Raw genomic sequence first — 16,628 nt, 5'->3', positions numbered from 1 at the left:
ATAATGTCTAACAAAGTGTTTAGCAAAGAGCTAGCAACATCTATGTGTTCGAGATAAGAATAGTTATCTGTATAGTTTATAGTAATAATTATTGTATCGGTTTTTACCGGAGTTTTATCTTGTTCAATTTTATAAAACACCGGCAATGAATTTATAAGAAGTGATTTATAATCATAGGGAAGAAGTAAGTAGCTAAACGGATTGATAAATAGATCATCGTCAAACTCAAGCTTGCTGTTTGTGTTGTTTAAAAATAATACCATACGTTTTTCATCTTCTTTTCCAAGAGTCAACCCTTCTACATCTCGTTCATTTCCCTCGTTTGGCGTAACAAGAGTTGAAAGGTTAATTATATCATCGTATGAATCACAGTTTTTTTGCACAAGCAGATTGTTATTTTTTTTATATGAATAATAAACTATTTCAGATTGGTATCTATTGTAGGAAAAATAGTCTTCGAGTTCCATAATCTGCGTGATTTTTTTTGAAATATACTCGTTGACAATTATTAAATGATGTATGTCGTTTGTATAAACATACACATCGTTTTTCAAACTAATGAGGTCAGTTAAAATAAGGTAGTGCAGATAATACCATTTATCGTTGTATTTTGGAAAGTTCACACAGAAGTAGTAATTATCTTGATTTATTATGGAATTCAGCACATAAATACTGCCAGGCTTTAAACTAATGCTAAATTTCTTTATTTCTTTATAAGAATCGTCATTTATTGTATAACAGTGCAGTAATATGTCAATGTCAACGTCAGTTTTATTTCGAATGTGTAAAAACGAAACTGGCTCATTAGCTTTTTCTAGATCAGAATTTTTACATTTTAAGGAAAAAAAAGAGTTTTCCTGTAATATTTCAGAATTTTGTCTCACACTACTTTGCGAGGGTGTTAAGCAATCTGACAGCCAGGGGTCAGTTTGGGCAAATGAATGTGTTCGAACTAAATGTTTAGAGTTTATTTGATGGTCAATAATTCTCGGATTACATTTTTTTTGCGTTGACATTGAGTTCAAAAGAATTTGAAAAGCTACCAAGAATGACTTGGTGAAATAAAGCTGAAGATTAACCAAGACTAAATTTATTGAATTAGAAAGTTTGTAACAAATTTGTTCAACAAAAAATATAACATTTTGCTCAATAGTCAGAATGTTAGTCGAAATGCTTAAATTTTTCAATACTAACTCAAGTAAATTTATTGTTATATCAGTCTTAACAGTTAAAATGTTATAATAATCATCTAGATCGATAAATTGTTTACATCTCAACTGTATCGTTAAAGGAATATTGTAAGTAACCGTAGATAATATAGAATTATTGCTATTGGGACGCTGATCTGTAATTAGACTCTCATTTGGAGCAACTACGTTTTTTCTTGCATCATAATATTCAGTCAATAACATAAATATTTGATAATAACCCAAATTTTGGAATAGATTACTGAAATTATTAAAGAGGTTTTCAACGAACACGTACAAAAAGACGTTACTGATCAATAAATTGTTTTCGTGATATATAAATGTAATAGTTTTCACTATTACATAATCTAAATTTATTTCGTGCACTTTAAATTTAGCATCTTTAACAACTAAAGGAAGCAGAATGTTAGTATCAAGCGATATTTTATTTAATATAAGTGATTGGAAAGCCGTCTGAACTGTAACGAGCTTAAAAGTACAGCGAATATGTGTAATACCAGAAGATTTTGAAGCTTTTTGGTGTATTATATTTGACAATGATGAAGAATATGTTGTTGAGTTTAGTATATTAATTTCTTTGGCAAAATAATTTATTACGCTAACTAAGTTGAACAAGACGGCAAGATTTCTTTCAAATAGATCTGGACTATTTAAATCTATAAACAAGTGAGAAAAGTTTATGTGAAGATCAGCAACTATTTTTTCAGGATTAGTGATATCTTGTTCGTTAAGTAAAACACCAACACGGTATGATTCGCAATTTATAGGTGAACCACTTGACATAGATATATTCGAATTTGCTTCGCTACCGGAGTAAGTCAGTTTTAAAAATTTTAAATGTAACGTAAATAACGAAACGTCTCCAGCATTAATAACAGTATTTATAGATGAAATATCCATATCAAGAATAAAGGAATTTTTAGATTTGGGAATTACATAGATTAATTCTACCTCATTAACTTGCAAATGTACAGTATCTTCGATACAAATCGCCAAAGCTTGAGTGGTAAGAATAAGTAAAGTAGCGTTTGAGCTATTTTGATTTTCAAGAAGAGAGTCGTAGTCAGAAACCGAAGTAATATTACTTGAGCTTGCAAATGATTCATAAGTTTTGATCGCTTTTTGCTTAGATTTATAATTAATCAAATCATCTTCGAATAAATCAATTAGGCTTCTATGCAAGAAGGTAAGCAACAATTCTAAAGAAGTTTTCTTGAATGATAATACAGTTTGATTAGTTTCATTCAGCCATAAAACGGGCTTTAGCTCAAGATAAAATATGACTGGGTGTTTTTTATTGTGGCTGGTGACTGACAAGGGCTGGAACAAACTAAAATGTATGTCAATTGAATTATGTATATATTTTTTATCATAAGTTATTTGGCCATCTATATTAGTTTCAACTAGCTCAAACAAACAAACATCTATGACGTAAAAAGAATAAGTTTCTAATAGGTAAGAGTTTCTTCCCCTGATGAAATGAGAAAACACCTTATATGCATTTTGTAATATATGAGTTTCAGAATCATGAAAGTTTTTATCTACCGAGTCAGCTATGTTTTTATTGTAAATAGTCTGAAGATTGGTGTTTTTGTTGTACACTGAACAGTCTTTGGTAGACAATTCTATAAAAGGTATCACTGCAAATAAACGCGAGGAGAATAAGTTGACACGTATTTTTTTCAAAAAGAAGCACAAATAAAGTTTACTTGTCAAAGGTGATGATTCTATGACTTTGTCAAAATCTTTTATATTTGCGGGATTTGTTGCAACGTCCAGAAGCTGGTATAGGTAATGATGAAGATTTATATTATCTAGCCATTGATCGACATCAAATTTATCACTACCTATCAATATTAACAGTGCGAAAAAAGCTTTTCGACATTCGTAAGGAGCTCTCAAATATTGCCAAAACCAAAACAACTGCGTAATTAAAACGCTAAAAAGCCTTTTTCGGAAATCAAAAGATATTTGCTCAATATGGAAAGCTTCAAATTCGTTTGATAGTTGAAAAAGGCTAATTAAATTCTTATCAATGAAAACCCATATTTTTTGAAGAAAAATAACGTCCCAGTCTAAGTTGATCCTACTACAATTACCATTTAAATGAATCCCACGCTGATAATTAATCTTGTCGCCAAAATTCGATTTTAAATAACTTATGTTGCGATTACAACTCGTGAAATCAATATGAACTTTGTTATGACCAGACAAAAATTTTCTAATTGAGCCACTGTTGGTTGAAACCTTCCAAATAGAACTACATGCGTATATTTCTATGTTTTCTATGTTTAATAAAACTTTAAACGAATAATAGAACTTTAAATACGACAAGTCGATATGTCCTATTTTCAATATCAAAGATGCTATGGCTGAATGTACTACTATCTCAGATTTATTTTGTATTTTTAAATGGAAGTTTAATTTTCTTTCTATGATGAATTGATCTTCGGATTTACGATACAGTGATTTGTCCACAATCGATGCAATTGTATTATAAATATTAGTTATATTGTTTGAAAAAGCGTTTATTGAACTTATTTTTTTGTCCACTTCAAGTCGTTCAACAGGTTTTTTATGCTCAAAAAGCAATAAAAACACTGTTGATATGGGCAAAAAACTGAGACTAATGTATATCGTTGCGTTCAGGTCAATTACACTTTTGAGAAAGTTTATGTGAATTGCGAATTTATTGTTTAATGATTCGTTAATCCCTGAACTTGCTAAAAACGAATAACTGCGCTTTTCATCTAAATATATTTGATTCAACTTTTGTAGTACTAAATCTGAATTGTTATAAGCTGACTTGGAGTGAAGAAATAAGGTTTTTTTATGGAAAGTTTCAGAGTGATAGAAACTAAGTGATTCCACGAGTAAGCCATCGTTGCATATCAAGACGTTTCCCAAACTACTCGTCACCGCAAATGATGTATCTAAATAATTTAAGGCTTTGATGACACTACTTTTTATGTTAATTTCCAACAACGAAAATTCTGACCTTTTGAATAAATAGCGTGAAAATCACCGGCTGTAATGTAGTGGAAAAATTAAATTTGTTATTTAGCATTAGTGTGTCTGGGAACATCCCATCAACCTTCGTTAATTTATTTTTAAAGTCAATGAAAAGGTTGAGCATCTTTTCAAGTGGTATTGTCAACGAGATTGTAGTCACTCTTAGTTGAAGTAAAAAATGATTGATGTTAAAATGAATTCTTCCTTTAAAATTACATATTTCAAATGCATTTTCGTAACCAATTTTTAGTTTGAAAAAACTGAATATGTTATTGTTAACGATAACTTCCGAGAAATTTTGTTTTAACTCCGGGAGCATGTGAATTTCGCTATTAAGTAGTACCATCGTTTTGGACGTTGAAAAATCTATCAAAAGTTTTTTTAACAGCAGAATCTTCAATCTAAGTTGCAAAGAAACGGTAACGCCGAGCATAAATTGAGAATAGGGCTGCCATTTTTTCATATTGCAAACTAAAGGTTGACGGTCCCAATTGATACTAATGAAACAAGCTTTTGCAATATTGATTAATGTAAATAATACTACTTCGTTCAAAACTACTTTCGACTGTAAGAATTTTATATTCAAATTCAGTAAAACATTAGGCCTTCCTAAAACACCATTGATCAAAACATTTGGTCTAACACTGACTAAATCATATTTTTCAGTTTCTGTTATTAATACAAAGTGGATTAAATCGGGTTGAAGAATCAATGATCTCTTTTTAACTAAATGTGTAATCCATTTCACTCCTGTTTTTGTAAAATTCTTGATCATTGAAGAAATTGTGAATTCTTTTTTGCTATATTTTGTACTAATACCAGGCGATGTGAAAATTTTTTCAAACGTTTCGAAGTACACTTGTTGCAAAGCTTCATCTGTTTTAACAGACAACATTTGGTTAACATCGTAAAAATTGTTTACTTCGTTTTCCAAATATTCCTGTTCTTGGTATTCCTCTAAAGTAGAAAAACAATCTGAATAGATACTTTTTTCATAAGCATCAATCAATGGAAGTTTAAAAGGAGGGATATCCCAGTTATAAGAATTTAGTAGTAGCTCAATGCTAAGTTCTTCTATTATATCTTGAGAATAAAACTCGAGTTTAGTATATTTATAGCGATTAATAACTGATTTCAGAAATTTGTTCAGACTTTTACTGGAACGTATTAGCGAATAAATCGTTTCAACATGATCAAAATAAACATATAAGTATTCAAGACCATAGTTTTGAGCGTTCAGGAGCTTCTTTACTCGGTTAAACTTCTCTTGATGTGCTTTAAAACGCGTTTCAGAGGTAGGAGTTAAGTCTTCTATATTTATTCGACCAGCAAAAAAAATTGTATACTGACCGCACAGTTCCACTTATAACACTAAAATTTTTTAAATAATTGATTTTTGGATTCTGAATCAAAACCACGTTCACTAGAGGTGAAAAACGAATAGTTTGCAGTTCAATTATTTTTTTATCTGTGTAAATGAAAGACAAACCTTTAATCGTGTATGTTTTCAAACAAAAATCTGAAATACTTATTCTAATGTAAGGTCCCATATTAATAGATAAACATTCTTCTAAAAGCTCTTGTGTTTTTGATTTACATCTAGATTTAAATACGTATCGTTTTGTAACAAAACCAAATATTTTACTAAAGACTGAAATAACAGACGGTTTCATCAGCAGATAAAAAACGTGTCTTCTTATAAAAATAGCAGCAAATAAGAAAACGGTCACATTGAAAAAAATAAGTAGAAAAAAGCTCAATGTAATGATCTTTTTAAAGAAATATCTACTCAAAGCGTAGTATTTTTTCATTAAACTGATAACTATGTTTTTTTTTATACTTGGCTTGTTTTCAAAAAGTAAACATAAACGAGATTCAACATTTTTCACGTTCAGATTTGGAAATTCGTTATAAAAAACGGTATCGAACGAAAGTTTTTTCCAATTATTCAAAACCCAGAAGCGAGTTGGAAAATAGAAGACAAGTCCCTTGCAAATTATCAAACATATATAGTCTCTTGTAACACGAATTATTTTAGAATATATATTGACTGCAAGCCATAATGATAAAATGACGACGGGACAAACCAAAACGGTTGCTAGTAAGACCCAAATCATAAAGATATACTAAGAAAATTTATTCTAGTAAAACTGTTATGAAATAAAGATTAGGAATGAAAATATTGCACCATTGCGTTATAATCCTACTATCAACTGAAGCTAAAGATAAAACTAAACTAAATTAGATAGGAAAAATGGCTAGCCCATTATTGTGCAGGAATGTTGCAAAGTTATATCAGTTTCTTAAACTAGAAAATTTAAAAAAATATCAGAAAAAAAAATGAATTAAAGAAGTTTCAACATGGAAAACGAAGCTTTCAACAACTCTGTTCGCAGTGGTATACTAACAAGTCATAAATTTGAGGAAATAACGGAACTCAATTCGAAGTTACAAGAAGCATTAGCAGAAAACGGTTATGTTTACCTAACTCCCATTCAATATCATGTAATTCCAAAAATGTTACAAGGAAGAGATGTCCTTGGCGCTGCTCAAACGGGAAGTGGTAAAACTCTTGCGTTTGTTATTCCAGCTGTTGACTTGTTATACTCTGTAAAAGCAAAGCAGGCGCAAGGTACTTTAGTTCTCATAATCGCTCCAACTCGAGAATTGGTGTCTCAAACCATGACAGTTGCTACAAACCTCACCCGAAACGTAACACACACTGTTGGTTGTATCTACGGTGGAAGTAACAGAAAAGAAGAAGAACGACAGTTGACCAAAGGAATTAATTTACTCATCTGCACACCAGGTAGATTACTCGACCATCTTCAAAACAGTTCAAACTTTATATATCAAAACTTAGCCATGCTCATTCTCGACGAAGCAGATCGAATATTAGAAATAGGATTTGAAAAAGAACTTACGAAAATTCTTAAAATTCTTCCTTCAGAACGACAGACTGCATTATTTTCTGCTACTAAAACCGATAAAATGATTGATATAGTGAAACTATCGTTAAATAACCCTGTTCTTATCGAAGTTAAGCAGGAACAAAAAACCGTTGAAGGACTTGAACAGTTTCACATCATTTGCCCCCCAGGCGAAAAGCTCGCACTTCTTTACAAAATCCTAAAAGATATGTCGAAAGAAGCCTCAGCAAGCGAGAAATCGACTTTGAAAATTATGGTTTTTCTCTCTACCTGTCAGTCAACACAATACCATGAAAACATATTTAGACTTTTCAACAACTTTATTCCTATATTAGGACTACATGGACAGAAAAAACAGAATAAGCGTCTAGAAATTTATCATAAGTTTAGTAATTCTAAAAAAAGCATACTTTTTTGCACTAACGTTGCAGCACGAGGATTAGATTTTCCTAACGTTGATGTTATCATTCAATACGATCCCCCTGATGATATTAGAGAATACATTCATCGTGTAGGTCGAACTGCTCGAGGTACAAATTCATCTGGGTCTTCGATTTTGTTTTTGCTCCCTCAAGAGATTGGACTTCTCAAACTTCTTGCTCAAGAAAACATTGTTACAACAGCTATGGATATTAATTACCGGTCACTTGAAAAAATACAAAGCCAACTAGAAAAAATAATCCAGTCCACACCCGAATTGCAAAAAGACGCCATCACAGCCTTCAAAAAATTTTTACTCGCTTACCACAGCCACAGTTTAAAAAATATTTTTCAAATTGAAAAGCTCGATATAGGTAAATTAGCTAAATCATTTGCATTATCTACAATTCCGAAATATGATTTACCCGCTTTAGCGAGGATTAAGCGTAAAACTCAAAAAAATACGAACTAGAATTGCAGTTCTGTTTTTTATTGAATCCGCAGAACGGTAGCGAGATAAATTTGTTAATTATAATAAATAAATTTATAAGACTTTTTATTCGTCTTTAATACTGATAGCTTTCGCTGAAATGTAAATGATTTATGAAAAAAAGACGAGTGTCTCGTAAAATAATAGTACGAGATAAGTTCAAGTACGACGATAATGGAAAAAATGGTTTTTATACTAATTTAAATCAATGTGAAATCATCGTACGCGTTTTGTTGTATCAAAACTATTTTTTCTTCAAAAATGCTCATGACATCAGAGAAGAAGATTTGCTGTTTTTTCAGGAAAAGATGGTTATAGTTTCGAAATTAACTTCACTTTTACCATTAAAAAAACTCAATTCTGTATTATCGGTTGTTGATTCCTTATTCTTACGAGCGATCAATTACATTTCGTACAATTTTGGTTCCAAGTCCAGTTTTTTCTCCATAATTTTGACGACATTAGACACTTTCCAGACCAATTGCGCTAGATCTTCTTACTCATTGATATTTTTAGATTTTTTTCTTTCACGTTTATCAGCTATAAATGCTTTCCATCCTCTCTCCCATTATTCAAAACGTTGCCATCTTAAAACACATAAGCATCTAATTACATTTATTAAACAGACTCATTTACTTTTAGGTAATATTAAAAATGAGGCAAATTCTACTACACAAAAAAAAACACCTTTTAAACAATCAAACTCAAATATGTTTAATTATATTATTCTCTGTTTGAACCAAATCGGATATATGAATTCAAACTATATTATCCAGACGCTTCTAGTATTTTGTTATCAAAATAGTTTATACAACGAACTGTTTTCTGTTCTCCTGCGATGGATGAAAGAAATAAACGGAACTACAACTAATTATGTTTTCGAGTTAGTTCGCTTACAACAAAACATTTTATGTGAGGGACTACTAGACATACCTGAAGGATATATATTCTACAAATATTTGAATGATATTGTACAGTCAGAATTTAAAAAATATTTAGTCATAGCTAAAGGAAAACTTGGATCTTTGCTTTTTTATATTTATCAGCCTTCAGTATTTTTTCAAAAAACTCACACTGCTTATTTTTACGGATATTTAAATAATTTGTCAGAAGAAGAACTCAAACATCTTCTAGCAAGCAATATTATTTATATTCGTCACTCTGATGATCGCTTTGTATTCGCCATTTTGTTGATCTTGATAAAGTTATCTTCGATTAACGAACTAACGCATGAAGTGTTTGATTTGTTTTTAAGATCGCTACATAAAGAATTTACAGTTCGAAAACACAATTTCCACCCAGTAGTGGTAAATTTTTTTAATGTCTTTCTAATCTTATCTTATCGCCTGCCCGAATTAACAACAGAATTAATTACTCAATGTGTCGTGGAAAATATTGAGATAAACAATAGTTTTGATCACATTACTGCAGTTTCTAATGTTTTTCAGAAATTAGCTCGAAGGTTTTCTTCTTCTAAAAACATAACTATAGCCGAAGAATTAACTATGAGCTTGACAGATCAAGATATACGTAAGTTTATCAGTGATATATTTTATTTGCACTTTGGCGTAAATAATAATAATTAATTTTAAAGATTATTTTTAACAAGAACAAATAGTACTAATCAATGAATTCAAAAAAAATAGCTACTTACTCAATACTCTTTGTATCAGTTTCGATCATCACGACAACATTACTTCAACCGTTTATCGTCCATTACCACGATAAAAGACTTCAAGCTCATTCCAACAAGTACAAGCGGATATTAGAGGAAAAAACAGAATATTTGCGACTTTCTAACGTTAAAAGCCAATCTGAAAATACAAAAACATCTGAATTGGAAAAAGTATTATATTCATCAGGGCCTTCAGCCATGTTTTTTTTAACCTATGATTCAAAACAATACATACCTTTTGCGTGTTTATGCAACCAAGAGGATCTAAAAAATTTTCATTACGAAACGGCTGTGAATGAAATTAAAAATGTAACAACTAGCAAAGTTCGCTGCAGATCTCAATCTGAAATAGGAGATAAAGAAGTAACTTCCTATTGTGAAGTAATTCCGCAATATTTGGAAATGATCAATAATCAAAAAAATAATAAAAATTAAAAAAATTATTGGTACGATACCCCGGTAAAAATATTTTTGACTAAACTCAATGGTTGATTATTTTTCGAAATTTACTATAAATCTAGAATTTTCTAACCATGATCAATTTGTTTTGCTAATTTTTGATAAGGAGAAAGATCTTAAAACAATCTCAGGCTCTATAAATACCTACTACTGCAATTTAAATTTAAGCAAGATAATTGAATTTCCCGACAAAGATTTGAGATACCACTTTTACTTGTGCAGAATAGTTTTAGACAAGATTTTTGATTACAGAAATATAAACTTAGTACCTCAAAAAATAATAATTGGCAAAGAAGATTTTATTTTTGTTAACGGAGAAAATTACTACTTTTTAATAGAAAACAAAACTAGAAAATTTTACAACCCTTTGAAATACAGAGAAGGTCTTTATAAATTAGCAGTTTTGTTTAACATGAAGATTCAAAGCGCAAATGATGTTAAAATTATTTATGAATTTATCGTACAGTCAGAGAAAAATTACTATATATTATTTATTCTCAAAACTAAAAATAGCGATAAATTCTTGATACTATTATGCACTGATAAAATTATACAGACCGAAATTTCCGATGGACAGCTAGATCAGTTATTTTATGATAACGATGAGCATGGCACGTATCTCTTTAGTATAAATAATGGCAATAAACCAAATATTATTGATAATCTATGGCGAGTTCTAGATCGGGAGAAAATCTTTTGTTTTCTTGTAAAAGACATATCAATAAACTATCTCATGTTGTGAACAAATGCGATAATAAGAACTAAAGAATACCCAATATAAATTTAGGATAATCTTTACTTTTAAAGTGTTAAATCAAATTCACAACTCTTAATAATCACGGTTGGCTTAATAGCTTCAACGAAAGTTGGATATCCTCAATTTTGTATGAGTAATTTGCTCTGCACTTAATTTGTTTTTTGAATTGATTTGCCGGTAAAGTACATTTGAAACAGTCTGATTTATAGTTAAAACGTCTTTGATATAGAAGCCATTTTAATTTAGTGCCCGTCTGCTCAGTAGGAATTTCTAACAGACTATAATCTGGCTCAACTTCTAAGTTCAAGAGCAATGCAATATAATAAAATTTAATTTTTGTATGTTGCTGCATATTTTTAGCTTTATGTCTCAGATGGTGAAGTAAATATTTTAGCTTTTCTACGATTTTCAAAGAACACTGTTGAGCATTATTCAAATAGTTGTAAGCATTATTTACAGTACCGGTTATATCATCTAATTTTTGACTAGCGGCTAAATTACATAGATCATCGTAATACGACAGAATAAGAGCCAGATGTTCCTGTTGCAGTTGAATACCGGCTATGACAATGTTGAGTTGCTGATCATTCAACTCTATATTAGAAAGCATTTTTACTGGCATCGATGTTACTATCAACGGGAATATTCTAGTCATTATGATCTCTGAAAGAATCCGACAACTTTCCATTAAAATGATGTTTATAAACTGATTAATAGGTAATTTAATAGTCGGAAATTCTGTCAGGTACCTATTGATAATAAGCTTGTAAATCAACGTTAAAGCAATGTAGCAAAGGTTCAAGTCAGACTCGGCTAGCAGATCTTTGATTGTGCTCACAGCTCGCTCAGCAGTGGACTCAACAGGTGGTATTTGATCGATTAGTGCTTCCGCGCAAATGCATTTGATAAATAAATTTTTATCTTTGTTGTTTGCAATGAAGAAGCCTTCGAGCTTTACCGAAAGCTTGAACTCTATGCGTGCAAACTCAGCTAAAATTACAAGACAATTGGCTTTAATAACTTCATTGTTGGTTTGATTGAAGACATCTACAATTTTCGGCACGAGAACAATCAAATTTTTTTGATACTTGCTGATTTTGCAAACAGAAGTTAAGGTACATATCAGAAGCTTGAGCATTACTTGCCTATTTGAGCTTAACATTTCGTAAGACAAGTTTAGAAAATCTGCTTCATCGAAAACAGCCATCTTGGCCATGCTAATAATGGCTAGCCATGAATGTATAAGTATCTCCGGGCTAGAAGAGCTTTTAAACAAACTTTTTACGTTGTCCCGGAGCGCGAGAAGTAAGCTTTCGTTGAAACAGTTAGCTATGTACAACAAAGCTGAAATTTTTATTCTTTCATGTACGTGTGACGTAATATGTCTAATTAAGACGTTTGTGATTAATAAGTTTACATCATCGTCTATGTAAGATAGCCGAAGTAAAACTCTGTATGCTTGCTCTTCGTTCTCAGTAGACATATACTCGAGAATTTTAATTGTGAGTTGTTTTGTGTCCTGATTGTTAAAGATCAACTTCTTCTCAACTTCGAGCAGTTCGTAAACCGAACCGATCATGTTGTTTTCCATGTGTTTGGTATGCAGCATTGGAATATATTTTTGAACACTTGGATTCATTGACTGCTGTCGTTATTCTAATATAAAATACTCTATTTTATAAACTATATTAATTTAATTCACATCAGCGATACTTGCCATAAAAGATTTAAAAGCAATTTCCATATCATGAATCTACAGAAAATGAATTACTATAAAATATTTGGCGGATAAACTCATGCGGACTTGAAGTTTATCAAAAAGGTTAACTGGGGCTGACGTTTATGTTGTTAAGGTTTTGTCTCGCCAGTCAAGAACACGTCCTAGTTTGGTGAAGATAGTTATTGTGTTTTTGCGATTTTTCGCTTTTTCCTTTTTTTGCAATTCAAAGAAAGACTGGTGCACAGAAACAGGAATGCGATAAGAAAGCAAAATTTGACGAGCCGGTTCATACCAAATTAGTTGATCGATGTCTACGAACTCAGTTGAATCCATCAAATACATCATGTTGCGCACAACCCACGGATGTTGCCAGATTCGCTCGATTTTCCATCTCTGTTCTGGTTCTACGTGAGTGAGTCCAAGAAAGATTTCCCACATCTCGTTTGTAAATTTGGCCGGGATTTTTTTTTCGTTATGAAGATCGCTTAGGTGTTTGAGAATGAGCTTTGCAGCCGACTCGAGTTTTAGTGACTGGTCTCTACAGATGAACTTGTTGCTGACGAATAGTAGATAGTTCATTCCTACCGCAAAGTTGTCGATTCGTTCGGTGATGGGGCCTTTGCAGGTTAAAAGCTCTGGCGGGTTGATTTCCAGCGTGCCTGGCCATTCATTTTTGACGATTCGAAGTTTATGGATTTCTTCAGACCACCCGAAATCTGCTATTTTTATGATGTTGTCGTCTGTGCGCAGAATGTTCGTCGGTTTTAAGTCTCGATGGACTATTCCTTGTGATTGGATGTACTGTACTCCTTGCGCCAACTGCACAAAATAAGACCAGCAAGAAATCATCGTGGGACAGATATTCTCTTTCCATACAGTGCCGTTTTTTGCATACTCTTGGTCGAGCAAAATACCATCGTAACTGAAGCACACACGGTTCAATTTTATTACAGATCGACATTGCGAACGGTACAACAATATTATCTCGTTGGTAAACATTTGAACAACTCTTTCACGAATGTTTTTAAAAAACAAATCTGGGCGTAAAACCTTTCCAGCAACGATCTCGTTGGTGACCAAATTTCTTAACTTGTAGACAGCTGCGTAGGTTCCTTTGCCAATTTTCTCTAGGTTTTCATATTTTTGGAATATCGATTTGTACTCGAACTCGACCGCTAGGCCCAGACTCTTTACTTTTCTCACAATTTCTAGAATAGAAGGGTGAACTACATTGATTAATGACTCATTTGATGCTGCTTCTGTAGAAATAGTACAGTCAATAACAGGATTTTCTGCTAGTTTGTCCATCCTCAGTATGGTGCATAGTTTTCAATAATGTGCAAATAACTATCCAATAATATATAAAACAATTTCAAAAACAGGAAAACGCAGATTATTAGCATAAGTTCTGTTCTTACGCGATCTTAGCCGATAGTTCGGTGTTTAATCGGTCTAAACCATTGAAAGATCGAACTATAAAAAATCTCTTTTATATGACATAAAAATATGCATTCAGCCCTAGTAGGGTTTAATTCGAGCCCGAGACTCAGTTCGCAATTTCAGACTAGCATTTACGTGATGGACAGGTAAAGCTCAGACATGCGTTTAGTTTTGCCTGGTTAGTGCGGAAAATTCTCAAGACTGGCGATTTACCGTGCACTGTTGACTAATACTTTTATTCGCGTTCGATGCACCCAGCAATGTTAGTTAGCAAATATGACAAGCAATAACGAGCACAAGCCAATGCTCGCGCCGGTGGGCTACTATTTCATTAAATCTGAAAACAGCGACGAATGCAACGTGCCTGGCTGTTTTTGCTCTGTGAAAATTTTTTGTGAAAGGTAAGCTTGTTCGAACAACGACTTATAGGTGCGAGATCAAAGACAGACAGATTCTTGATTTGGAAAGGAGAAACGCAAACATGGCCCACTATATAGAGTCGCTGCAAAATCGCTATTTCGCAAAAATGAATAATTCGCTACGGATCATGGGAGCGCAAAAAAACCACATCGAAGAGGGTGTCCTGCTTGAAGGCCCCCCTTCGCAGAGCGACATCCACGATGCTACAGCCCACTTTCGTTCGCCCGTTTTTTTCGAGCCAAAGCTCAACGAATACTATCGCAGCGTCACACTTTATATTCCAGCCAAGGATCACAAGGAAATATGAAGTACGTAGCAGGCAACAGCATCTCGGCCTCAGGACACCGTCTGAGACCGATAACACCCTTTAACTGATCGCTTGTGTCACTTTTCGGAGTTATGCGCAGATTTTAGGACGCCACTTTTCTTTTCACTTTATTCCGATGCCTTTTAATTTATAAAGATATCAAAAAAAAATTATTTTTTGTTTGTAAAGATAAGTCTATTATTCTAGCCAAACGATATGGAATAGACCTTTCAGCATAAAGCCAAAATTATCGTACGAAACAGTTACAATGCACACAACAGACTATTCGTGTCTTTTGAAGCCAATTCCCACCTACACCAAGGACGACATTGAAGTGTTAGATTCAGCAGTTCACCAATTCTACTCTGGAAACCTCAACAGCAATCTAGTGACGAATTTGTCGAAGCTACAAGAACTTGAAAAAGCTTGGCAATTGATTATTCCCGTCTTCCGTTTCAGTAAGAATGAGAGGTCTCAAATTTTCATTTTGTCTTTGTTTCGCAAGTCCATCATCAAAGAGTGGAAGTGTCTGTCGATGGAAGAGGTAACAGGTATATGCCATTTTTTGTTTGTTCTTTCGAAGAATTTGGCTGTAATGTCGAATAACTCGTCTGATTTACTTCGAAATACGAATGAATGTCTCGTAGAGCTAGTTAAACGCGCTTGGCCGCAATACGTGCCTGATTTTTTACAGCAAATCATCTCGACCGACGTTTGTGCTAACCTGACTCTACTGACCAACAGCATTTCTATCGTAAAGTTTCTCTTAGAAGATGTATTCGAATACTCAGAGAACGACATTTTAACTGAAACCCGGCAATCACTGGTTAGCGCGTTAAACCTAAACATGAACGATTTAATCAATTTTGTATATACTTGCATTTCATCGCATATCACGTGTGAAAACTTGGTTTCAGACTGTCTTATAATTATTTCGTTGTGCATGAAAATATCCGACATAAACTTCCTATTGTCTTCTGAGATTATAACGAAGCTGTTCAACACTTTGTGGCCCATGCACTCCGTCCGTTTGAACCTCCTCGACTGCATCCACAACGCTTTTATTTTAATCAATCAACATTTTACTGCAAACTCGGAAGCTACTCTTGAAGCTAACAGCAACTTTCTAGCTTCTGTCCTCCCTGTTCATCTGCTTTACACGAATTTCTTGAAACATTTGACGAATACGGTTAAGACTTCTATTAACTTTCTTGATTTACCTCATAACCAAAGAGTTGTTTGGGAATTTTTTTATGTGAAGGCGGCGGGAGTGCTTCAGATCTTCTTGAAAAAAACTTTCTCTTGCATTTACGAAGCGCAAAGCAAACAAGTCGCCCAGGTCTTTATGAGCAATGGGCTCTCTTGGGGAAACGTTTCCAGCGATGTTGTGTCTGAAACACTTGACCTATTGTTGAAGATCACTAAAATCGACCAGGAAGAGCTGTTTAGGTCTACCATTGAGATATGGTTCAACTATCTGCCCAATGTTTACCGAATCATTTCTGAGAACGACCTGACGCTTTCGAACACGTCTGTTTCTTTAGTAACAGATGAAACAGCGCGATGGGCGAACCACATTTCTGTGTACAGAAAAATATTCGCAGATTTTCGTGAGCTCATCTTAGACAAAATGGCTAAACCTCCGGAAATCTATATTTTGTTCGACCCCGAGAGCGGTTCGTGCACTAAAATTTCCAAAACGCTCAACGATAACGCAAACACAATATACCAACAGTTAAATAACGTAATAGTTCACTTGACGAAAATCAGCTCAGATGACATGTTAAGCA

This window comes from Dermatophagoides farinae, unplaced genomic scaffold, assembly GCF_024713945.1.
Source record: "Dermatophagoides farinae isolate YC_2012a unplaced genomic scaffold, ASM2471394v1 contig1, whole genome shotgun sequence".
NCBI classification, from domain to species: domain Eukaryota; kingdom Metazoa; phylum Arthropoda; class Arachnida; order Sarcoptiformes; family Pyroglyphidae; genus Dermatophagoides; species Dermatophagoides farinae.
This window is presented reverse-complemented; position numbering follows the sequence as displayed.